The sequence below is a fragment of the Rhamphochromis sp. 'chilingali' genome (genome assembly GCF_963969265.1).
Source record: "Rhamphochromis sp. 'chilingali' genome assembly, chromosome: 13".
NCBI classification, from domain to species: domain Eukaryota; kingdom Metazoa; phylum Chordata; class Actinopteri; order Cichliformes; family Cichlidae; genus Rhamphochromis; species Rhamphochromis sp. 'chilingali'.
The window spans coordinates 467,039-494,803 of record NC_137940.1 but is presented as its reverse complement, the minus strand read 5'-3'; the positions used below and the strand labels follow the sequence as shown (position 1 = coordinate 494,803).

At 40.7% G+C, this 27,765-nt stretch overlaps 1 long non-coding RNA gene across 1 annotated transcript; it reads right to left on the bottom strand.

Moving 5' to 3' along the window:
• Positions 1-11,881: 11,881 nt before the first annotated feature.
• LOC308408604 lies at positions 11,882-13,589 on the bottom strand. The gene is made up of 3 exons (XR_013973814.1): positions 12,810-13,589; positions 12,578-12,641; positions 11,882-12,197 (listed from the first exon to the last, which is right to left on the bottom strand). It is a non-coding gene; the product is annotated as an uncharacterized lncRNA (long non-coding RNA).
• Positions 13,590-27,765: the final 14,176 nt, after the last annotated feature.

Here is a 27,765-nt window from a genome sequence, read left to right as displayed (position 1 = left end):
TTATTATAATTGATAATAATTGATGACTGACTTCAAGTATTATTTTGACTCTCAGGACTGTGATTGATGACCGTAAACAGTTAATGCAGAACATGTGTTAAACCTTTTGACTTCAAGTGAAAGTTAGATTTATACTGTGGTGTACAGAAGCAATGCTAATTGATGCCTCTGCATTCTGGTGTCATGAATGCATTCTGGATTTAAAGTGAGAGCCGCGGTGCAATGACAAGAACAGGTGACAGAAGTCTCAGTAGTCAGTCATGTTTTAGAAGGTGCAGTGCTGGTAGTTTGTGTCCTGTGAGGCTCTACAGAAGCCTGTCCCCAGCTCTGATGAAAACTGCAGGGGCAGAGCTTGCAGCCAATCCAGGCTAAATGCTCATGACAGCGCAGAAGCCCATGGGTCAATGAGATCTGTCCCAAAACTCACACGGGCAGGCACGTGCGCTCATGTCTACACAACCATGCACAGCTAAGCTGCCTTGGGTGTCCTGCTATGTCAAATTTGAAATTCTCCTTCCTCCGACTAACACTTAATTGATGTGCCCCGGGCAAACTCTGATCCTTCCATACCTTTATCCAGTGTGACTCAGTGACCCTCTCCTCAGACCCTAACCCTCCTGTCTTTATCAGTTAAACACTGTGAAGCACTAGCAGCTAGGTCACATTCTCACTTTCTCTTCCACTCTAGTTCACTCTGTTCAGGTAAATGGAAGGCACGGTGTTAGATTTTGTATTGTTGATTGTCATTTATGCTTAGAAACATTTACTTATATATGCTTAGAAGTATATAATCATTGGTAGATTGAAAGGATGTCTCATCCTAAAAGAGGTCTGTATTAACTATGTGTACATTCCTCTACACGAGTGTCCTGCTATAAATCACATACCCCTTAGGAGAGGGTTTATCTTTTCTTATTGATTTATGGTATAGCAAACACACATATGTCTGTTTTAGTCTAAGTGCTCTTTGTTTATAAATGAACTGTTGGACTTCCTCACGGTGTTATCTAGGATGAGGGGGGGGGGGTCTACCCTCTTCCTGACCAAGGATGTTTGCTTGTGTGCTTTTATGACCCTTTGATCAGCATCCACCACACACACACGCACCCACCACACACACACACACACATCCACCACACACACACACACCCACCACATACGCACACACACACACAGGCAAGCTACTCTTTGTGTGTATGTAGACGTCATATGTTAATGAACCTATGCATATTCATGTAACCTCAATAAAAGGGCAGCGGTACGGGAGAACGGACGAGAGCAACTGGGGTCAAGCGAAGGAACGGCGCTCTGTCCGGTTTTCTCCCATGCACGAGTAACATGAAGAACTTTGCCTACTTGTGTCTTACTTTGCAGTGTAATTATATTGTCTTCAACGTTCCAGCGGATGGGTTCAAGCTACAAACCTATCACACGGCACGATGAGTCGGTTTGAAATCCAGTGATATATCATGCAGTTGAAGGCAATAATTATTCAAATATTTTGGTTTAGCTTAGTTTACTATGGAAATACAAATAATATGTACGTCATGATATTAAACTCAACAGTTAACTCAAGTGACTTTATTTACTGAAGTAGCTCATAATGGAATTTACAATATGACCTTCCATGTTTTAAAATATCTGCAAAGATGAGCAGAATTTGCATGATTCATCCACAAAGATGAAAATGACATAACACTTCACCCAGTATTTTCATTAAGATATTCTTTTGTAAGAAACAGACTTAACATGATTATATTAAAGTATAGTACGTGAGTCATAACCAAAACTAAGTAAGAATAAAGGTGAGAGAAATGACTTCCTAACACCGAACAGAAATGAAGAGTTCTGGTTTTCTTGCAGCAGACTCTTTGATATGTTAACCTTGTTGCTCACTTATGCACCCTGGCCTGCTGAGCATCCTAAACCTCCAACATGGAGGTTGGGACACATGGAGGGATTGTTAGAATGGTCTGCCAACATTAATCGTCATTTCAAATGTAACCTGTAGCCATTTTAATAAAAAACAAAGTCAAGAAAACAAAGTGTCCTGGTACAGTATGTAAATGAAGCTCTATACACTGTGTGAGCTTTTTAAACATGAACATGAGTCACTTTGCATTTCATTTCATTTCCGTGTCACAGAGTGTGTACATGCTGCTCACCAGTAGAAACAACCTCAGTGTTTGTCTTTCAGTAGTACCCATCTGTATTTTCAGTATTTGCTTATGTATTTGCCTTGAAAATAATGAATATTCATTCTTTTTTAGCAGGACATGCAAAAGTTACGGAAAGCAGCTGAGAGCTTGGCCATGAGCACAAATGAGCTGCTTTTCTACAAATTTAAAGTGCAACAAAGATTCTTCAATACAAAAGTACAAAACATAACATGAATAAAATAATGATTTTACATTTTGATGAAAGCGTAATGTAGACACGTTTCTGTCTACATTACGGTCTGTGTGTAAATGTAAGGTTTCTGCAGCACATATCAGCAGCAATTTCCTAATGTTGTAAACCTGCTCAACATTTGGCAATAAACCCCTTTCTGATTCTGATTCTGATTCTGATTCTAAAGCTCTTGATTATACCTGCATCAAGACTGCTCCGTTAACAAATCAGAACTCGTAGGCATAACATTATTAACTGTGGCATTTCTCGACGTCACTGTATCGCTGCATGCTCACTGCGAGCACTAAACAAACAAAGGCGTCTTCTTGTCTCTGTGTCTGTGCAAACACAGAGATGGAGAATTAATGTAGCATAAAGCCTCAGGGCCAGACAAACCCAAACACCGAACTATTTCCTTTTACTGTGTAAACTATGTTACACTGAAAAGGCCAAATTACAAACATTACTTGGATGCAAATAAAAACTTGCAAAACACAATGAAAATGTAGTGAGTGGGAAGGCTCAGGGAGGGGCAGCCATCTGCTGCAACTGTCAACACTCAACAGAAGCTAGAAAGCTTCACCCTGGACAAAGGATCTTTCTGGTCCAAGCATGGAGGCGGTGTGCCAAAGATCCCCATCTGAATGTTATTCCAAGTGCTCTACTTACCACATGATTTCTATTCTCTCTGATGCTTGTGATGTACCAGCTGCCTCATAGGAAGTACTGTGGTTTTTAGAAATCCTTAGCATCTCTACGTTAGAAGCAGTTACATCAAGTACAAGAATCAGACTCGGTGTCATTTGGATTACTCCAAATTCCCTTTATACCACAACTTATTCAAAGTCCTTTCACAAAGTATCCTTTGATTAGAAGTTCATGTGTGGCATTCAAAAAGAGTCTGGCCATGGCTTTAGGAGCGTGCAAAACTTTTCCTCTGCACGGTACTGAAGAGGCAGCTAAACTAATGGTGACGCTCTTCGTTTCTCAGTTGAACTGCACTCCAACCACAGATACAGTCAGCATCCACCAACACCCACCTAGGTCCTAAGGAGAGCTGCTCAGTGCTTGTCTAACTACAGTCTCCTCTACATGTATTTATCACTCAGAGCTAGCTGCTTATGTTACAGCAGCCATAATATCATAATCTATGTAATCAGTGCTGCTAGGCAACCAAGCACTCCCCAGTTGTTGTTGTTTATTTCTGTGGGGTCTTAATAGCATCATCACTTGTGCTGTAAGTAATCTTCTTTGTTTTTCCTCTTTTTATTCCACACAACCCAAAGTTCACTCTATAATAGATAAAGCCATTTTAGAAAGAGCCACAACTGGGTTTATTCCATTTTTGATCCCCATCGATTACAAAACCAACAGGCATCAATATAACCTGAGATCGTATTAATATTATGATCTCAGCATGCTTTGATCACTGCAGGCTTTAGAAGATGGCAGTTATCTTCATATGATGGAACTTTCTCAGTTATTTAAACTACAGGAATGTCTTAAAGACACAGACGATGTCTAATTTTTAAATTCAGATAAAACTGAGGTTATTCTATTTGTCCCGAAAAATGTTAGAAACGTGGTGTCTGCTCAGATACTTCAAGTTTAACCAAAGTAATGCCGTGTAGACTGACTGGACTGGGCTGGGGTTTTGTTGTGGGGCTTGTGTTTCTCCCATCTGTGGATGTCATCCTCACACCTTTCCACAATCAGACAATCAGGTATAGCAGGTACCAACTGGTAGACTGTGATGTGCCGAAAAACAGGGACTGGTTTCAAAACATGGATTTATTTTCTAAAAGACAAAATGCAGCTGCAGAATCAGTGGACTGCACTCTCTTCCATCATACAGTGCAGTCTGTGCAGTTCTGGCATATGATAATACAGAATTGTATGGTTTCCCTCATTATAAGAGCTAAAGTTATAATTTAGTAAAGGAAAAATCATTACAGGGAAATGAACCTTACCAGTGTGGAGTCTATGTAATTCTGGCTGGGAACCCCGCACATGCTTACTACTGGTTTTCCACGGATTAATGCCCCACTCCAACAGTGACAAAAATTCAATATAAATTAAAAAAAACCCAGGCAGCATGGTGGCACGGTGGTTGGCAAACTGGACCTTCAGCAAGAAGGTCCAGTTTTTGTTACTTTCCCTCTTCGCCTGGACCCTTTCAGGGGAACGTAACAAAGGTAAAAACAGATGTGTTTCAATTCACTGTGATTTACATGCCAAAAAGCTCTGCCAGCTCAAAACTGAATAGGAGGAAACATTACAAATAATCTTAAACATCTCATTTATGTTCAGAAAAATCTGTCTCATTAACAAAGGAAACTATTTGTGTTGTTTTCCTTTTCTGTCATCACATGGAAAACCGGCTCATTCAGCGGACCTGCAGTCTTTCTTTAGAGGTGGAACCAGTAACCAAGAGCAGAGTCTGATCACTCCACAGTCATTTATTTACTCTTGTGAGTTTACTCTGTGTCAAAAGGAGGCGGATTCAGCCTGTGCAGGTCAATAGGTGTCAAACAATTAGTTAATGAGTTTTTACTTATTTTGTGATTTTCTTGAGTGACAGAATATTTATAAAGATGTGAATAAAGTTTTTTAAGCTCATGTACAATAAAGACCTACATTATTAACCAGAAACCTTTGTAAGATAAAACTCTTAGTTAACAGCCTTATGGGTGGGTGACTTTGGCTCTGCTTTAAGTGGGTCTTCTGCCAATTTTAAAGTATGTGGATTGATCCCACTTTTTTTGCTCAACTGAGTAGAAAGGCTTTACATAAGTAGCATTTCATTTACCATTCATGGGTGAATAATACAGCTTTGTAGGAGTCCTTTGAAATGACTGATAAAGAGAAAATAGACTCTTAGAATAACCATGCCATTAAGCTGATAATCATAGTTAATGTGTGTAGGCTAAAAATGAATTAAATTTTCAGCATAAAGCAGTACTACATAATCAAACATGAGCAGTTACACTTTAACAGTAAATATAGCCAATACAAAATCCACCACAAGCCCAAGGCAAGCATGTGTTACATGTCAGGCAGCCTCCCTCAAGGCCTGCAGTCATTTTCAGGAATTTGACCTGAACAGTGTAGCTGTTTAATATGCAGACTGTGATGCTGACGTTATCTAGATAAAAAGTAGGCCTGAAAAAGCCACACAGATCTTCAGACTCACCTGACCTGCACCCACTAGAACAATGGGGACTCTTTCTGTCAGAGCTGCAGAAAGGTTACCTGAGAACTACAACAAGCTGTCCATACCCGAGGCCTTGGGAACTGCGAAGCAAAGCCTCTCAGCCTTGGCCAGCCACTTGAAGAGGTATAACAGAGAAGACTGGAAAATAGTCCAGCTGTACTCCACTGAACCATCTAAGGTGTACTCTCAGTGGGAGGGGATCGATATGAGAACAGCACCATCAAGGCTGGAGACAGAAACATTGCTGGAAGAACATGTGAGAGAAGGGTGCAACACATAACAACAATGCTTAGTGGCTAGAGGCTAGAGGCTCTAAAAGATCCTTGCAATATGGGGCCGTGCATTATCACGCTGTAACATGAGCTTATGGTCATGGATAAATGGCACAACTATGGTCCTCAGGATCTCAACACGGTATCTCTGTGCATTCAAAGTGCCAACAATAAAATGCACTCGTGTTCATTGTCCATAACCCCACCGCCACCATGGGCCACTCAATCCACAACGTTGATATCAGCAGACTGCTCATCCACATGACACGACACAAGCGGTCTGCCATCTGCCCTGAACTGTAAAAACATCTGTCAACAGAACACCTCTCCAACGTGCCAGACGCCATCAAATGTGAGCATTTTCCCACTCAAGGTGGTTAAAGAGTCACGTCCAGACCCCGATGAGGATGACGAGCATGCAGATGAGCTTCCCTGAGATGGTTTCTGACATTTTTTTGCAGAAATTCTTTCGTTATGCAAACCGATTGTTGCTGCAGCTGTCCGGGTGGCTGGTCTCCACCTGGTCGATCATCCTGGAGGTGAACATGCTGGATGTGGAGGTCCTGGGCTGGTGTGGTTACATGAGGTTTGTAAGGCCGGTTGGATGTACTGCCAAATTGTCTGAAACACCTCTGAAGATGGCTTATGCAGAGAAATGAACATCCATTTCACAGGCAACAGTTCTGGTAGACATTCCTGCAGTCAGCAGGCCAACTGCACGCTCCCTCAAAAGCTACGACATCTGTAGTATTGAGCTGTGATCAAGCTGCATATTTCAGAGTGGCATTTTATTGTGGGCAGTCTAAGGCACACCTGTGCAATATTCATGCTGTCTAATCAGCACCTTGATATGCCACACCTGCGAGGAGAAGTTCTCACTAACACAGATTTAGGCTCAGTGGTCTTTGATCAATGGGTTTTGGTCAGTGGTTGTTGATCAATGGTCATAAGAATTTGCATAATTAAGATTAAGGAACTGACCTCCCAGCCCATTGTTCCTTCAGTGGGCTGGTTTCAGTCATTATGCAAATATCCTGTTTATAAGATTGGAAACCTGCAGTCAGCTGAGACTGAAGACGTCACCTGATGATGACGAAACGTTTCTGCCACAAAACGCTACGTCCAGATGAACAGAATCAACTTTTGGAGATTTACTTTCCTGGATGATTGAGCATCAAGACAGATTTAGACAGATCTGTGAACAATATTTGAGAGTAATGGGTCCTTTGTGTATGTAGAAAATGTTTCAGATCTTTAAGTTCAGCTCATGAAAAATGGGAGCAAAAACAAAAGTGTTGCATTTATATTTTTATTCAGTGTATATTAGTATACTCCATATGATTCTATATATTGAGTACTTTAGGTGTTTCAGTATATTTTTATGTAAATCTGTCAATTTTTGTTTTGTCATTTCTTTATGGGTTTTGTGATTGATTGTGTTTTTGAGGATCTCTTGTATTTCAGTTAGGTTCTCTTTGTATATTAGTATGGTTGATTGTTTCATTTAGCATTTATTTTATCCTCTGTAGCCTGTTTATATCTAGTTCATCTTCTTTTGGTAATCCCTTTCTGCCTCTCTTCCTGTTCTCTGGGCCTTTATGTCTCTGTCTCTGCCTTTAGGTCTCTGTGTTAGTTCTTGTTTTATTTTGATAGTTTCATGTGTTTCCAGCTGAGTTTTACTTCCCCTGTCTCATTGATCCTGTGTATATATTTTGTCTCAACCTTCCTTCGTCCTTTGTCGCATCCTCCCACCAGGTACTGTAGTGTGCTTTCCTTGCTCCATATCGTCCTGTTATTCCTAATTTTCATCATTTGGGGAGACTGTGGCTCAGGGGGTTGGGAAGCGTATCTGTAACCGGAAGGTCGCCGGTTCGATCCCTGGTCGTTGTGTCCTTGGGCAAGACACTTTACCCTACCGCCTACTGGTGTTGGCCAGTAGGCGGTAGGTGCGATATGGCAGCCTTGCTTCTGTCAGTCTGCCCCAGGGCAGCTGTGGCTACAACTGTAGTTGCCTCCACCAGTGTGTGAATGCGAGAGTGAATGAATAGTGTCATTGAAAAGCGCTATATAAATCCAATCCATTATTATTTGTTTTTGTTGATGGAGAGTCCTTTAATAAATCCACCCTTTGAGTTTAAACTCTGTGTCCTGGGTTCTGTACACGGGTCCAGATCTTAGCCTCTTGAGGTAGGACTATAAGTTTTACTTCAGTTAACAGTCAGAGTAGTTATGATTATTAATGGAGATCAACTTTATCTTGTATAGCGCTAAATGTCATAGAATCCATCTGTACAAGCGGCCAGAGCTACACACAAGCCTGAAAAATCGACAAGATTACAAAGTAACAGAAACCTGGTAAAAGCCTGCGATGAAGAGTACGGGACAATGCACACAACATCTTCCTTTCTTTGCCTCACATGAAGATGTATGCAACACAATCTGCCTTTGGTAAGAGATTTAGGTGTCCGCTTTCTGGGGTCCTTTAAAGACTATGGTTTTGTTAACCTTTTTATCTGAACATCTCTGTGCTGAAGCAGCAGGTGAATAGCTAAGAGTCGTCTGCTCTTCTGAAAAACTTCCCACTGTTTCATTAAGTGTCAGGATGCTCACAGCTGTTGGATTTCATCAGTGGGGCCTATGACTACTGTGTTACCAGAATACTCTGTGTGTTGCACAAGAGGCTACACAAATGACAGCAACAAGCACATGCTTGCTGCTTGTTGTCTGCTCTAATCAAGTAAACAACATTGCTCTAATAAGAATATCTGAGCATGTTTATAGACAAGATCAAAAGAAAATGTGTTTTCCTTGTATTGTCGAGTTTCATATCATCATGACACTGACAACAAACAGCTTCTAACACTGCCCGTGGGATTTAAGCACACTTTACAGCAGATCAGCAGCCCTGAAACCTTACACCACTCATTTTAACAGCCAGTATATAAGAGAAACAGAGGGATACCTAAGGTTGTTAGGAGGTGGTGGGTAGGTGTATTGTTGTTGTTTGGGTTTTTGTTTTCCTTTTGGTTATAGGTAGGCGAGGCGGGGCTTGATGGCATTCCAACACACCTGCGACGCATCGGACGTCATCAGTGAGCGCTTTTAGGGAGCAGAGTCACGGACGTCTGGTGTCGGAGTATTGTCGCTGTCACAAGTGCCTGTTCCATCGCCTGCCCGCCTACCTAGGATTTTGTGTTGGCTATTGTGGATCCGCGACGGAGTGCCACGTTTCATCAGGCTGCGATCACCGCAGCGGCTGTGGTTTGGGTGGTCAAGTAAGCTCTCCAACTCTCTCCGTCCACTTGTGTTTAACGTTCGGCTATCAACGGTACGCCATAAGCTCTGTTTTGTTCCTTGTTGTCAGGTAGCTCCGGTGCGTCTGCTGCCTACCTGCATGCCTCGGCTCCGTCTCATCTCCTCGGTGTTTATCTCCTGGCACATTTTTATCCATCACTGTACATAGCCCCTTCCCTTGTAAATATCCCCCCTACTCGTGTATATAAACTTGCATCACAAACTATTTTTGCGTCCGTGTGTGTGTTTCTGCCACGTAATCCATCTGTGTAATCCAGCATACCTGACAAAGGTCTCACCTCTCAGTCTGATTCCAGCACTTTTGTCAGTAACTGAACCAACGTATATGTAACCTGTGTGTTACGTGCAGTGTTGGGCAACTTTCTTTGAAAAAGTAATTAATTATAGTTACTAGTCACTTCTTCAAAAAAGTAACTGAGTTAGTAACTGTGTTACAAGATTCTAAAAGTAATTAATTACTAGGAAAAGTAACTATTGCGTTACTTTAAAAAAGCGTTTAACCCTCTGGGGTCCAGGGTACAATTGGCCATTTTTAATTACTTTGGATGTTTCCTCCACATTTCACCTTTAAAAACTATTTATTTGCCTTGTTTGGTCTCATTGTTTTCAGCACAACCTCACGTGTCTGAATCTACAGTCATGTTTTCATTTTGACATACTGTATTAACACAATTGATCTAAAATCAGACAAAACACATAAAATCAGAGTAGAAAAAGTGATATTTTTTATTGTAACAATCACAAACATGTTTAATGAATCATATTTCATAACTTTAAATGCAGATATAAATTGTCAATTTTAAAGTCTTATGCACAAGTTTTGCAAACAACAAAGTTATTTGCAGCCATTTACCTTTTACCCTTTGTTAATAACCATTTCAAACTATTTACAGAACAATCAGCTGTTCTTCAATAAGATGCCACAAACTATTTGTGCCACTCCAAATATTTCTGTCTACTATAAAGGAGAACATCACAGCCTGATACCTGCAGGTCTGATAGCAGCAGGTGTGTCACTCCTGTTTCTACCTGGAGACAGCAGTTGCCTCATTGTTCTGACACAAAACTATCCACAACACTACACACGACAACACATGAACTACACACTCCAAACACGCTAAACCTCACAAATCTCTCACATCTCAAAACTCGCTATCGCTCTCTCTCTTCCTAAACAACCAAATGTCATGTTGCTATATCATTTTTGATTGGTCGACATGGTGCATTTTTGTTTTCTTTTATTATTTTTTTGGTCATAAGCAGAGAGTGCTCGCTGCGCTGTCGTTAGACAGTAAACATGAAACCATTGAGGAAAAACACGCGTATATATTGTTTATCATGACTCTGGTTTTACGTGGGCGATCAACACAGTTTATAAACTGGTACATGTCACCTTGTTGCTTTGTCTTGAAGTGGTCATGTGATTGGCTTACCGCGACTACTTTATTCGTCCTCAGTCCAACAGCAGCACTCATGTGGAAACGCCGTTATTCCCATCACTGGTTACGTGTGATGTTGGCAGTGTTGTCTTGTGGCATGAATTTATGAGACAGAAAGCTCGATCTGTATTTAGTGTGAACCAACTGAAACACGAAAATACAGAAAACCATGAGCTGTGTATGCTAATGCAAAAAAAATAACAAAATGAGCACAATGCAAAAAACTAAACAAAAAAAGAAAATGAGATATATAAGAGATCACTGGAAATACTTTTAAACACAGACGTATTATGCAATTATTGGTATCTATAATTGTGTTTAGCAGTCTCAGCTAACTACAGCAGCCCATCCTACTGCACAAAGTAAACAAACGGCCATGGTCTTGGGTCATTTGACCCAGCCTTTTGGAATCAGTGGTGTTTTCTGATTTCTTTGAGTCAAATATTTAGGTTTTCTGTTTTCTCTTTGGACTGCTTTGTTTAGTTTCATGTTGAGCCCAACTTCTAAAAAACAACCACAAACTTTTCTTTAGTGGGCAGCCATCCCACCCACCACTTCTGCCCCCCAACCCTAAATGTGTTACACTGTAAAATCTAATTAGTTCCCAGAACTCAAAAAAATTAAGGAACCTCGTTGCCTCAAAAAAATTGAGTAAAGCTTAGCTAAAAATGACTAAATTAGGACAACTTATTTATTTTGAGTACTTTGTACAAGCTCATTTGTTCCCAGAACTCAAAAAAATTGGATCAAGTTTACGTAAGATGACCAAGTTAGGGCAACTTACTCATTTTGAGTACACTGTACAGCCTTGTTAGTTCCCAGAACTCAAAAAAATTGAGGAAACTCGTTGCCTCAAAAAAACTAAGTAAAGCTTACTTAAGATGACTGTTAGAACAACTTATACAGTGCAAGTCTGCAGTATTAAGAATAACTTGATATTTCTGACTGTACAATACTAATTGTTTACCTACTGACAAACATTTCAAGTTCAACTAAATTAAAAACAATTTGTGGTAACCTGAATATGATTAAAAATAATTAACAACACTTTTTGTAATGATGTTAAAATGAGCCCAACTTTTATTTTGAAACACCACAAAGTATAACAGCCAACATACTGGACACTGTTCTGCTGAACAACAAGCAATTATGTTGCCATCACTGTTATAATCTTACAATGAAACAAAGTCCCAGATGTAATTATTCTGAAAATAAGTTTAGGCCTACCACAAGTTCGTTTTGTACTTACTTATATAATCAAAATAAAATATTTGTTGTTCTGTCACAAGTGCAGTCTCTGATTTAAACAACACATTTGTTTTTCATTCCAACACAGGAGCTGGAATGTTGTAATGTTTTAAGGATGCTTGTTTCCAGTCCAGGCATTACTGCTGAATGACTGTCATGGATCGAGGTGATCCAAATGTAGGTGCAGAAGAAAGTCTTTAACCTCCCTTAAGTACAGTGGCAGTGGATGTGGGTTGGAGATGCAATGAGCTTGAACCTGCAGACGACCATCTTCACTGACCACACCATCTGTGACGGAGACTCATCTCTCCTGGTGTCCTGCGAGCAAACAATCATATTTTTTGGACATGAACTTAATTGCTTTCTTAAAACATTTTTTTCTGCATTTGGTATAAAACAGACTCCAATTTAGACAACCTCAGGCTCCCTCCCCACGGAGAGGTGACATTCAATGTCCCACTGTCAGTCTGGATAGCCGGGACCACCACCCAACACACAATAATGCCATGAAAGCATCATTTTAAAAAGGGCTATGCAAACATGGCCAATGACTTTCATTCTAATGATGTGTAAAAAACAAATGTTGCTGTTAGAAAACTTGCAGACTTCACTATATACAGTGTAGTCCCTCTAAACTAAGTTTGGGGGATGTGATCTTTCAAGAAATGCAGACAAACTGTTGTTGTTTGTTTACTTACACAGCATGTCTTGTAGAATTAACTGGAGTCACCAGTAACAGCATAGTGCAGTCATATCTCAAGTCTAATAACAGAAGACAGGAAAAGATCAGTACAGAAGCAACTTCCCCAAACCAAAGCACAAATAAAACAATAAGTAAAACAGGCTGATCTAAAGTATGATTAAAGCTCAGCCTGATTAATATAAATGTCACTGACAGTTGCTAAAATATTGGAAAACCAAAATACTTACTGATGTCTTTCTGTCCAACAGCAGGAGTGCTGGTCCCGAGCCTCAAAGACAGTAAGAAGCAAGCAGAGGGAGAAAAAACAGAACATTTTTCACAAACCGATTTGATCCTTAATGACTGTGCAATCATTGTAACATAGAGATTGCTTATGTTGTTAAATAAAGGCTAGATTTGACATTAATAGATGCCACAGATGTTCAAAAGCTGCCACAAAGCATGAAAAAAAAAATGGACGTCTCTGAAAACTTCCACGCATTTTTGCAAATATGTGATGTCTTGATAAATCGAGCAGATATTTGACCTTTACACAGCTACATTCTCGCCTGAAAATATCTAGATATAAACAGGCTACAGATGATAAAATAAATGCTAAATGAAACAATCAACCATACTAATATATAAAGAGAACCCAACTGAAATACAAAAGATCCTCAAAAACACAATCAATCACAAAACCCATAAAGAAATGACAAAACAAAAGTTGACAGATTTACATCTTCTCCTCACAGGTGTGGCATATCAAGGTGCTGATTAGACAGCATGAATATTGCACAGGTGTGCCTTAGACTGCCCACAATAAAATGCCTCTCTGAAATATGCAGCTTGATCACAGCTCAATGCTACGGATGTCGCAGCTTTTGAGGGAGCGTGGAGAAGCAAAACTTCCAGCTTACTTCGTTTTTCTAAGTTAAGAAAACTCATATAAATTGAGTTTATCAGTGTTTTTTCATAAAAAGTACTTGTAACTTATTTTAATTGAGTTTTAATAACAAATTGATAAAAATTGAGTTCAACCTATTTAATATTTTTAATTAAACACAATATTACATTTTACAGTGTGCACAGTTGACTCAGTACGACAAATTCCCACATTAAGACCCTGGAACCATGGAATATAATGACCAGCAGTTAGTATCCATTAAGCTTCAGCAGCTCTGTCGTCGGGGAGCTCTGCTGAGACTGAATGAGAACCAGAGTATTTTCTCTGTTAACAGACATCTGTGAAGGTCACACTGCTGCTTTAATCCTATTGGCTCCAATCAGTGGTGCTCTCTCTCTGTTTGTCCGTCCCTAAGGCTAGCTTTCTGTTGTGTCCTTGTCTGCTGTGCTCACATCTCACAGCCCACATTAGTGCTATACTCACACATACGGCAGCATGTGCACTTAGACACACATGCATATCCACACACAGATCAGTTGTGGCCCCGGGGAGTGAGGGGTGTGACCCAGAGGCATTTCTATTTAATACAGATCTAACAGCTACTGTGTTTATTCCTGGCTCAATTTAACACCTTCTGCATACTTCCCACTCTCTACCAATCCCTCGCTCCCTGGGAGTGAAAAGGCAAAAAGGTGGTAGTAGTGTGAAAACACTGAACATGTTTTATGACACATATGCTTGCTGGTGTCAGTCAGTGTGTGTGTGCTTGCGTGTCAGTGTGCAGCTCCCTGCGAACAGAGTTGGGAGTTTGAACCCCTCCAAGATTACTGGATGCTATTTCTATCTCAGCAGTCAGGGTAAAGGGGGAATACTTGCCTATTGTCACAACAAAGAGGCTCCTGATTGGTTGTCAAGCATGATAGCACCCCCCTCCCAATCCACGACACATACAAACACACACACCGCCATCACAACTCCCAGGCTGGATTTTTTTGTGGTATCACTGTTTTGCTTATTTGTGTTGGTATTTGTCTGTACAGAGCCCACAGAGAGGGGTTTCCACTCACACAAACGTGCTTCATGCAGTCCTTCAAAATCCCAACAACATGTAGCTCGGCTGGTCGTCGGTCCAATGTCGATTGGTTGACAAGTGGGCCTATCAGACGAGGGAGCAACACCCGTTCTCCCCAACAAACATCCAAACATGAGAAGCACAGACAGCAGCTGCAGTGTGTTTAACACTTTGTTGTTAGAACTTCACTCTTCTCTTCAGCTGGCATGAACCACAATAGTACAAGAAAACCCACAGGCCAGTTTGAACTCTGTCTCCTTCTACCACAGGTCGATGTAGATGGGCTGTCTGCCAAAGCACTGCCCAATTCAATTCAATTCAATTTTATTTATATAGCGCCAAATCACAACATAAGTCGCCTCAAGGCGCTTCATAGATACAAAGAAAAAAACCCAACAATCATATGACCCCCTATGAGCAAGCACTTTGGCAACAGTGGGAAGGAAAAACTCCCTTTTAACAGGAAGAAACCTCCGGCAGAACCAGGCTCAGGGAGGGGCGGTCATCTGCTGCGACCGGTTGGGGTGAGAGAAGGAAGACAGGATAAAAGACATGCTGTGGAAGAGAGACAGAGATTAATAACAGATATGATTCAATGCAGAGAGGTCTGTTAATATATAGCAGGAATCCACAAATGAGATATCTATGACACTGCAGGCATTTTCACAAGTCCACATTGTTGTGTAATGTAATGGTCATGTAGCAGTCCAGTGCTAGGTAGCATTAGCCACTATAACGTATTGGTCCAGGAGAATTAATAGCAGCAAACCCTGGAGAGCGTTAAAGGAGAAGCTTAATGCTTAAGAGGGTTCATTGGGCTTTTTATCTCTATGTTCTTCCTGTGCCTCCTCAGGTTATGCAGTTCACTGAATATTCATTTAACAGGTTGGCTAAATTGGTTCAAAGTGTGAATTTAGGAGTGAAGGTATGCCTTTCTCTCTGTGTTAGCCCTGTATGGATGGCAATGGGTAATGGATTCTTTGAATTTTCCTCTAGCATTTGCAGGATGATGAGACTGGGATCTGGGATCTGTGTCATTATCATCAAGGTTTTCTTGATGGTTTGATTGTTGTAGCCTTTTGATGGTTTTATCGAGCCAGTGAGCACTGGCCAGAAGTAGAAAAACAAAACAAAAAAATGAAAAAAAACCCTACAAAATAAACCACATCAAAGTATAAATAGCTCTTTCTAGCAGAAAGTTTGCAAAAACAGTGCTATTTCCCTTTTTGTTTTTTGATCATAAGTCAGAGCCTCTTCATCAGTCTAAAGCTGGAAACATATTTGGAATTGAAGAATAATCAAATGAGACATCACTGACTGCAGTATGTTCTCCATATGTGGACAAAAGACTCTCGGACTTTGTTTTCATTGGATGATGACCAAGAGCTGAAGGCTCACCAAAATACCAATATATTTCCACTGAGCTGTTTCATTTGGATGTTGCCCACTGCACGAGGATTATTGAGGTCTTTCTTTTTTAAAAATCATAGATAAGCACCGACCCTATCATTCTCTCTCTCTTTCTATCCTTTGGCTTTATAATGATAACCCAACCAATGTCCAGTGCATGAGTTCTTGATTATTATGGGCCATCAGTGGTAGTGCAGGTTTGGCCACGTAAAACATTAATGGATTAGCGTCAGGGCTGGACTGGGACAAAAAAAAATCTGCCCGGGCATTTTGACTAGAGACCGGCCCACCAGGTATTAAAGCCATAAAGCCTTTGAATGAAAACAAACGCTGTTGTGACAGTGATGTACAGTCTTGTTGGTATACAGTGGGGCAAAAAAGTATTTAGTCAGCCACCGATTGTGCAAGTTCCCCCACCTAAAATGATGACAGAGGTCAGTAATTTGCACCAGAGGTACACTTCAACTGTGAGAGACAGAATGTGAAAAAAAAATCCATGAATCCACATGGTAGGATTTGTAAAGAATTTATTCGTAAATCAGGGTGGAAAATAAGTATTTGGTCACCTCAAACATGGAAAATCTCTGGCTCTCACAGACCTGTAAGGTCTTCTGTAAGAAGCTTTTCTGTCCCCCACTCGTTACCTGTGTGAATGGCACCTGTTTGAACTCATCATCTGTATAAAAGACACCTGTCCACAGCCTCAAACAGTCAGACTCCAAACTCCGCCATGGCCAAGACCAAAGAGCTTTCAAAGGACACCAGGAAAAGTATTGTAGACCTGCACCAGACTGGGAAGAGTGAATCTACAATAGGCAAGCAGCTTGGTGTGGAAAAAATCAACTGTGGGAGCAATCATCAGAAAATGGAAGACATACAAGACCACTGATAATCTCCCTCGATCTGGGGCTCCACGCAAGATCTCATCCCGTGGGGTCAAAATGATCATGAGAACGGTGAGCAAAGATCCCAGAACCACACGGGGGGACCTGGTGAATGACCTGCAGAGAGCTGGGACCAAAGTAACAAAGGTCACCATCAGTAACACACTACAACGGCAGGGAATCAAATCCCGCAGTGCCAGACGTGTTCCGCTGCTGAAGCCAGTGCATGTCCAGGCCCGTCTGAAGTTTGCCAGAGAGCACATGGATGATACAGCAGAGGATTGGGAGGATGTCATGTGGTCAGATGAAACCAAAGTAGAACTTTTTGGTATAAACTCAACTCGTCGTGTTTGGAGGAAGAAGAATACTGAGTTGCATCCCAAGAACACCATACCTACTGTGAAGCATGGGGGTGGAAACATCATGCTATGGGGCTGTTTTTCTGCCAAGGGGACAGGACGACTGATCCGTGTTAAGGACAGAATGAATGGGGCCATGTATCGTGAGATTTTGAGCCCAAACCTCCTTCCATCAGTGAGAACTTTGAAGATGGAACGAGGCTGGGTCTTCCAACATGACAATGATCCAAAACACACCGCCCGGGCAACAAAGGAGTGGCTCCGTAAGAAGCATTTGAAAGTCCTGGAGTGGCCTAGCCAGTCTCCAGACCTCAACCCCATAGAAAATCTGTGGCGGGAGTTGAAAGTCCGTGTTGCTCGGCGACAGCCCCAAAACATCACTGCTCTCGAGAAGATCTGCATGGAGGAATGGGCCAAAATACCAGCTACTGTGTGTGCAAACCTGGTAAAGACCTATAGTAAACGTTTGACCTCTGTTATTGCCAACAAAGGTTATGTTGCAAAGTATTGAGTTGTATTTTTGTTATTGACCAAATACTTATTTTCCACCCTGATTTACAAATAAATTCTTTACAAATCCTACCATGTGGATTCATGGATTTTTTTTTTCACATTCTGTCTCTCACAGTTGAAGTGTACCTCTGGTGCAAATTACTGGCCTCTGTCATCATTTTAGGTGGGGGAACTTGCACAATCGGTGGCTGACTAAATACTTTTTTGCCCCACTGTATGTATGATTTCTATACATTTTACGTCAGATAAAAAACTTTGGTTGTAAGATTCAGATAATTATTTAATAAAAGCGAAATATTTTAAATGAGAATAAGAAAATAAAGTATTTCTTTGTGCCCCCCTCTCCCTGTTAACCCTTTAAGACCTACCATAGAACCAAGTCTGCCAGAGCTTATATTATATTTTTACATGCTGTGGAGCCATTTTTGAGAGCATTTCAAGTTGATATACATCAATACAACAATTATAGCCCAAATTTTAATAATATGTCTGCATTAAGTGTATAGTAATTACATAATTTGCAAAAAAGTGCAATACACTACAAAAAATTGAAAATAGTGTTTGTTTTTTACATATTCTTCTAGTTAGAGAAATTTAAGAAGCTTATCCCTCAAAACTGTAAATACAAAAAGTTGCGCAAAATAGTTTCCCACTACAGGAAATTTATTTTGAGTGTCTTCATAGTTTTATTTTTGAAATACACCAATTTTTATATACTGCAGGAAAAACAAAAATAAATATTATAATGCAAATTTGCAAAATAACAGCATGTGCATCAAAATGAACTATTTCCAGCAGTACAATATGAGTCCTAAGCATCCCAGAAACCACACAGAAAGCCATAAAGTCAAACATAACTTTTAAAAACACCAGTATAGGCTCATGAGGCCCTGATGGTAAAAAACTACATTTCCACAAAATGATGTCACTTCCGGTTTCGGGCAGGTCATGGCGGCATGCGATAGTTCGTGCTGATGGACGTAGGAAGTGTTATGAACAGCTGATTGGATCGGCAAAGCTGTTTCTGGAATATTATGTTTTTGTTCCTGCAAGCGCTTTTTATGCAGTTTTTGCAAAGCTTTATGTGGAAGGAAACTGTGACCTAGGACAAGCTAATGGCATAAGATGTAAGTGCAACTCCTCTGGTTTCATATGCAAAAAACAAAAATTATTGCGCTAGCTTACGTGGTTGCAGTGCAACCGGGATTTAAAAATAGTTACCCAAAACGGAGCGTGCCCGCTCTGACCGGCTTTAAAGGGTTAATGCCCTACATGGCCCCTTGGCAAAACTTTGCTAGACCCGCCCCTGCATAGTTACCAGCTGTCAGCTACGTAAAAAAGGATCCTGGTGTTATTTGTCTCTCAGAAACAGTTCATAACTTCCCTTCAACTCATTCATGTCACCTGAAAGGTAAACCTGTTTCTCCATCACCTGTTCAGCTCTGATGATTCAGTAAGGACATCTCCTGGTTTCATCTTCATGTTTCCCTCTCACCACATATCCAAACCGACATCATGACCAGCAGCTTTACAGCTGTGGCTCCAGCAAACATCAGCTGATACTAGAAATTAATATTAAATTCTAACAACAGCTGATCAAGCGTAAACATTTTGACCAAAAATTATAATTGGCGTTTTAACCCTTCCCTTCTGAATGATCAAGAATTTATTAAATATCTCAATGCGAATATGGATATGTTTCTTGCTACCAATGATAACGGAGAAGTTTCGGATTCTACTTTATGGGAGACCTTTAAAGTCGTGATGAGAGGTCATGTTATTTCCTTTTGAATCTTCCAACAAAAAAAATATTGGGAAAAAGGCTTAAAGAAATAGAAAATAAGCTTCCTGAACTGGAAGAAGTATATAGATCATCTTTGTTGCAAACTGATTTAAATGAAAATCTGAAATTAAGGTGTGAATATAACACAATTTTAAATAAACGCATTAGCAATCTTCTCTTGAAGCTCAACCAGAGACATTTTGAATTTGGAGATAATCCAGAGGAACTGCTGGCAAATCAACTTAGAGGGGAACAAGCAAAACGAGCAATTCAAAAAGTGATAATGAAATCCGGTAAGGTAAGTACCAATCCAAAGGAAATTAATACTTGTTTTACCAAATTCTGTAAAGATCTGTATTCTAGAAAAAATTAAACCCTGTAAAAGCGATTTTAGCAAGTTCTTCGATCAATTATCTATTCCCCAATTAGATGAAGCCCCGAGAGATGAAATTGATTCCCCTGTCTCCGAAAAACCATCTTTTAAGAACAATCCAAGCCTTACCACTGGGAAAGACAGCTGGCCCCGCTGGATTCGGTAAAAAATTCTATAAAGCCTTCCAGAATAAAATTACTCCTCTCATGCTTAGGATGATAAATGACTCCGTTAAAAATAAAAGGTTACCAACTTCACTTTACGATGCAAATATTTGTTTGCTTCACAAAACTGGAAAGGAGGAAGGTGACCCAGCAAATTATAGACCCATTGCTCTTTTAAATTGTGATCATAAAATCATATCCAAAGCCTTAGCTACTAGATTGAGCAAACATATTTCAACAATTATACATCCTAATCAAACAGGATTTATTCCTGGTAGATGGTCATTTAATAATGTCCGTTTATTATTAAATACAATTTACTCAGGTTATGGCAAAGAAGCTAAAACAGCAGTACTTTCTCTGGATGCCCAAAAAGCATTATGGTCTTATAAATTTGAGACTCTACAACAATTTGGTTTTGGGGAATATTTTAGAGATTCGATTAAAATGATTTATCTGTGTCCTGCATTCTCACTAATGCAGATAAATCCTCCCCCTTTCAACTACGATCCGTAGTGAGACAGGGGGATCCCCTCTCACTGCTTCTTTTTGATATAGCTCTGGAGCCCTTTTCCATTAACATAAGAAACCACCCTGGTATACAGGGAGTTAAATTTGGGAATGTTGAAAGTCTTGTTAATATGTATGCAGATGATTTACTGATCTGCCTTTCTGAACCAGAAATTTCATCCCCTAATCTTTTAAATTGCATTAAACACTTTGTGAAATTATCTGGATATATGATTAATTGGGACAAATCTGAATTTATGCCAATAACAGATAATCTATGCCCAAAGTTCCTCAGCTGACTCCCATTCAAGTTAATGACTACATCTTTTACCTACCCTGGCCTTAAGATCTCTAAAAATCCCAAACTCCTCTATAAATTGAATTTCTTGGAAATGCTGGACAAGCTCAAAGACGATATTAGAAAATGGAAACTGCTTCGTCTGTCTCTGATTGGTCGAATAAATGCAGTTGGTGTCTTTGCCACAATTTTTATATCTTTTTCAAAACCTTCCTATTTATTTGCCACTTAAATTTTTTAAGCAGCTTGATTCATTGATTCTTTCTTTCATTTGGGCAGGAAAACCCTCGGCTATCCAAGGCTCATCTTCAAAAAATACTTCCGGGGGGGTTGGGTCTCCCTGTGTTTAGACATTATTACTGGGCAGTAAATTCAAGAGCTCTATTGCACTGGCAGTGGGGTTCGCCTACTGATTATTGTTACGATAAGCTTCCGAGCTGGCTGGCAGAGTCAGCAACAGTATCTGAAGCCTCATTACCGGTCTTATTGTTTTCTAACACGGGTTCTTCTAATGATTCAATCCGTCGTAATTTTGTTGTTAAACACTCCTTAAAGTTATTAAGTCAAATTAGGAAATCTCTTAAACTACCGGACATCTCAGTAAGAATGCCAATAATACATAACTACGTGTTTAAACCAGGTAAAATGGATAGGGTGTTTTTAGAATGGGGGGAAAGGGATTGAAATGCATTGAGGACTTATATAGATGACAGATTTATGTCTTTCCTCCAACTTCAACAAAAGTTTCAGTTACCTCAATCACATTTTTTTCGTTATCTTCAAATAAGGAATTTTGTTCAACAAAACTTTTCAGACTTTCCACTGAAGCCACTAAGTCACTTTGATATAATTCAGAAAGCAGATTTTAAACATCTGATATCTCAGTTTGTGAAGTGCTTTACAATCGCAACTGATTCTGATCGAATTAAGACATTCATCGGCTGAAGACCTTGGTGTTCCCTTCTGAGGACCAGTGGTCAAACTGTCCAACATTCAGAAAGGCTCAATAAACACCAGATATAAACTTGGTTTATATCTGACCCAGATAGACTGCAGGTCATAACTTCTTACCTGAAGTTCAGTTCACCTGACACTCGGACCGGCGCCCTCCTCGGGTCTCTGCTCCTCCTGCCTCCCCTTTCTCTCATCCACCTGCTGGCCTCTGTGGAAGCTCCACCATAGCCATCACCAGTTATTTTTTACACATCAGCCAGCATCTGGCCAATCCACCACCTCTCATTGACCGTTACAAAAAAATCCAACCAAACAAAAAAACATCGGCCCACAAAAATGAAAAATCACCACCGGGCCAGTGTCATGAACTGGCTGTGTGGAGGCAGAAGAGGACCCAAACGCAAAACTCACAGAGACAGGAACTGAAATCAAAATCACTGCTTTATTGCAGGCCTAAAAACGAAACAGAACTAAACTGGGAATACTAACAGAAGACCGAGGGAACACCGAAAGACACACAGGTTCAGGGAGGAGACATTGACAACGCGACACTGACCTGAGGGAGACATGCACATAAATACACAGAGGGTTAACGAGGGAAGTGGGAGCACACGGGGAGCACAGCTGACCAGAGGTGTGGACTTGAGTCAGACTCGAGTCATTAATTTTATGACTTTAGACTTGACTTGAAAAAATGTTCTAAGACTTGTGACTTGACTTAGACTTTTACACCAATGACCTGGGACTTGAATTGGACTTGAACCGGTTTACTTGAAAAGACTTGATATTTCACCCCAAATATAAAATTTAACATGCATGTAGAGATTGAAAATGTGACGTCATTCAGGGGTAGAACCACAAAGGATTCTGGGAACTCGTGGCAAGAGGTACTAGCGCACGCAGGCTTTCAATTGAAATCAGTCACACAGCGATAAAAAGAAACACAAAAATGGCAAGAAGCTGTTGTATTATTAACTGCAATAGCCGGTCACATGACAGCCACGGAAAGCCGACGGCTAAAGAGATCGGTTGTTATCGGATTACGTCGTTGAAGAGAAATTGTTCAAGCCATGTTTCCGAAGTAACAAAGACGCGACTGGATTGCAGCCATTCAAAGAGCAAATATAACGTCCCAGAACACTCCAGCTCACAGGTTAGTCTGCTCCAAGCATTTCCACAAAGGTCAGTCTTCTGTTTTAGTTAATACGTCATTTTCATAACATAATTGGTGATATAGGTTACAAGCAAGTCTGGCGCTGAACAGAAATTGTCGCGCTATGCTCCTTTATTTATTGTGCATAAATAGTGAATTGTCCTGACACAATATTGCGTTTCGCTTCTGTTATTATGGTACATTGACAAAAACATATACTTTTATTCACAGGATAAAACAGTTGTTTTGTATCACTAATTGCCCAGTACGATTACAGCATACAATATTATTGTCACTGCTACATTTCTGTGATGCGAACCAGAAATTATTTCCACTGCTAATTAATTACCGTTGAGCTCAAAGGTCCTATTAATAAACGGTTAACGAATGTGTATTTATGACGACAATTTGTGAGACTGGTAAACTTATGACACGTACGATGGTCTTTCGTTCTACACGGTGCATTTCAAGGCCCTGTACCCATCCGGCGGTAAACTGTACCTGGGCTTGTTGCAGTGACCTGAAGTTACTAAACTTTCATGAGTGTATGCACTCACTCCAAGAACCATATAATTATAAATATGCATATAAATATGCTACGATGAGATAGCTGACTTCATCTAACTAGCAAATGTTGTCCAGGCTACGTTGGTGATGCAGTTTTTTTTAATGTGTATGATATTTTTGTCATGCGATTTTAAAGCCGGTCCTACAAGCGCATCCAAGAATAACATGCAGCTTATCTCAGAACTGTCGGTGAAAATTATTCTTGGAGCTAGGTTTAATTGAGCTGCATTTTAAAGAGGTGCAATTTCACAATTTGTGTATATTTTCTAAGTTCACTATTTTGTCATGTGTTGAGAAAAACACAGATTTAAAAATTACATGGTCTAATATTTACATTTAGCATAACTGCAACATGCTTTTTTCGTTTTTTTTTAAAGACTCAAAAGGACTTGAAATTCAAAATTTCAGACTTGTGACTTTACTTGGACTTTTACACCAGTGACTTGAGACTCGACTCTGACTTGCCTGACATTACTTGAGACTTGACTTGAGACTTGAGGATAAAGACTTGAGACTTACTTGAGACTTGCAAAACAATGACTTGGTCCCACCTCTGCAGCTGACACAGATAATCATAACGAGACAGGGCAGGAGTGAACACAACATGATGCATACTGACGAGACACTGTCAAAGTAAAACTGGAAGTACACAGAGGTTCAGACAGGAGGAGAGAGAGCACGGGGAGAACACAGACATAACGGGCTGGGGAAAACATGGAATAAAACACAAGGAGAGACAAGGGCTCACAGATACATAGAGGGGCACACTGGGGATAAAAGTCACAAGGGGAAATCAAATAAGGAACAAAATACAAAAAGACATGAATACTAAGACTGCTGGGCCAACATGGCCCAGGATCATGCAGCCAGTCCACTTATGGTTAGCATTAAGATCCTTTCTAGAGGTATATTTCATTCATTCATGTTCATTCATTCATTCAATGTGGGCTTAACAGAGAAAACAAGACAAACTTATTGAGCTCAGAAAAAATGAATATGCTAAAATATGAAATAGATTGCTAGCATTGCAACACTCCAAACATTCATTAAAGTATAGCACGCTCTTTATTTCTAATCATGAGTACAGTAAGATGAATGACCAACCCGACCACATAGTTCGCACTTTACATACTTTCTTTTTTCCAGTTGCTCTTGCCTTCATACACAGCCGCACCTTTTCTGCTGCTTCCTACACACAACAGAAGGTCCCAGGACGTTTAATACAGGGGGAGGTGTGATGAGCTGATGGAGCTCCGGCATGTTAGCCTCCCCTGCAGCCGTGCCACAAACCACTCCCCACCACAATGTATTAAACATGTTCAGTCAAAATGAAAACGAATGGAGTATGAAAATCATCAAAAATGTGCACGTCATCACTGAACAGAAAACACTCCTTATTGTTAAGGATCAGATGTTGGGTTCCTAAGACTCACCATGTAAGGTCGAGACATCTGCACTGGAAACTGAAACATTTAACTTCAGTTGAAAGTTTGTGTTTTACAGGACTTCATGCTTGTTTTAACAATGTGTGCCTGATTTTTCAGGATGATACTGCACTAACTCACTGTTCATCTTTCTTTGAAGCTATCAAGTTGATCACAATTTCAGTTGTGTGTTTACCCAGACCTGCAACACACTGGCCCATAACAAGGCTCTGGTCATCACCTATGATGATGGGTCCTCAGAGGCTTACACGATAGTTAAGGTAGTAATTAAGTTATGGGCCGTGTTATCACAGGTCAACTCTCGAGGTCTTCCACAGTCCTTGCCTCTGTAAGTGGACCCAAATGCAGGAAATATGAATATTTCATATATCTTTTGTTCACATTTCTTTCAGGGACACCATGAGATTCATTAGAAGTTGCTGGACAATGTGGACCCTAAACATCTACACAATAATCATGGACAAATTAAAGAAATGGTTTGAACATGACTGAGCTCAGGCTGCAGAGAAACATATCTACATGGTTTTCGTAAATGCCAATATAATACTGTTCTCTCCAAATAAGCATGCACGCAGCACATTCCTTCCACTGTGTAGCTCTAGTAAATCCAGATGTGTTTGTGACTGCAAGACAAAGGCAGGCTACACATGAATATGTCAGGGAGCCTGTGTCTGCTGCTCGTACAGCGGGGACAGCTTAGTCAGTCAAATTCTCAAGACTCTTGTGACAAAATGCAAGTTCTCACAAACACATTGACTTTAGTCTAAAGCTGAGGAAAGTTAGCAGCAGGTCCAGACTTCAGCAAGTAGTGGTTGGGTCATTTCTCCTGGAACTTACTCGTTTGCTTTGAAGGACACTGCAGTGAAAAATCCAATAAGTTGGTTCTTTTGTGTGCTTATTATGAACATAGGTTCCAACCTTCAGACTGCTCGTAACGTTAACCCCAAAGTTGGTTTACTCTTCCTGTTCAGAAAGCAATCACAATCATATGCTAACATAAAATGTGCAATTTTTAGTTTTGCAGGTCTGCCAGGAGTTTTTCTGCTGACTGTGGCGACACCGTAAAGCCGCATGGAGCTTGGAGTGTCACTTAAAGTCCCAAGATCCCGGAGAACTCTGGGAGACTCAGACGAGAGGAAAATGATTGAAAGAAAAGAAAAAAAAATAGGTCACAGCTGTTCTCAATCTCCCCCCACCCCCGCCACACCAAGCACTCCAGCCAACCCACCTCCTCAGTGCGCGCGCACACACACACACACACACACACACACACACACACACACACACACACACACACACACAAATTGGAACCATCTGCTTAGCCCTAGACATCATGTTTCATATGTTTATTTTCTCAGTCCAGGGGGAGAACAGAAAAAAGAAACTCCACATTCCAGAAGACACATGATCCCACCGGTCAGTGAAGGAGGAGGAGGAGGAGGAGGAGGAAGGACAACATTAGATTTTTATTACAGTCCTGTGTGCAGTGCTGGGAGGTAGTGTCACCATGTGGAAACTGTTGAACTGCATTTACTGTAGCGTAATTCAAACAAAAGTAAGGTGGGCAACTTTTGTGTACATTTGCAATTGTAGATTTTTATTTTTCAGAACTTTTCAAAACAAAAAAGTGAAATCACTCAAATGCAGATTATCATGTGCCAAATAAGATAAGATAAGATAAGATAAGATAAGATAACCTTTATTAGTCCCACACGTGGGAAATTTGTTTTGTCACAGCAGGAAGTGGACAGTGCAAAAGTTATGAGGCAAAAATTAGAATACAATAAGAATAAATACAGTACACAACTGTACAGAATAGAATAAAATACTATATACAGTAGAATAAAATAAAATAAATATACAATAAGATAAAAATAGAATACAAATACAAATACTATATACAACTGAGTAAAAATACAACGATGACAGAAAGGATTATTGCACTTAGTATTATTGCATATGTATGGATGTGTGTGCTTGATCAGTTAAAGTCTTTATTATGGAGTCTGACAGCAGTGGGGAGGAAAGACCTGTGAAATCTCTCCGTCCCACACCGTGGGTGCCGCAGTCTCCCACTGAAGGAGCTGCTCAGTGCTGTCACAGTCTGCTGCATGGGGTGGGAGATGTTGTCCAACAGGGATGACAGCTTAGCCGCCGTTCTCCTGTCACTCACCACCTCCACTGGGTCCAGAGGGCATCCTAGAACAGAGCTGGCCCTTCGGATCACCCTGTTCAGTCTCTTCCTGTCCCCAGCAGAGATGCTGCCGCCCCAGCAGACCACGACCTGAGTCTCCGCAGCAGGTACAGCCTGCTCTGCCCTTTCCTGTAGAGGGCGTCTGAGTTATGAGTCCAGTCCAGTCTATTGTTCAGATGAACACCAAGGTACCTGTAGCTGTCCACAGCCTCAATGTCCATACCTTGGATGTTCAGTGGTTGCAGTGGAGAATGCTTGTGCCTGCGGAAGTCTACCACCAGTTCCTTGGTTTTACTGGCGTTGATCTGGAGGTAGTTCTGCTGGCACCAGTCCACAAAGTCTTGGGTCAGACCTCTGTACTCCTTGTCGTCCCCATCAGTGATGAGGCCGACTATTGCAGAGTCATCAGAGAACTTCTGCAGGAAGCACTGGGTGGAATTGTGGGAGAAGTCTGCAGTGTAGATGGTGAAGAGGAACGGAGCCAGAACCGTTCCCTGTGGGGCCCCCGTACTGCAGACGACCCTGTCCGACACACAGCCCTGAGTCCTCACATACTGTGGAATAGAGAAATGTCTAGGCCAGGGGTAGGCAACTCTAGGCCTCAAGGGCCCCATCATC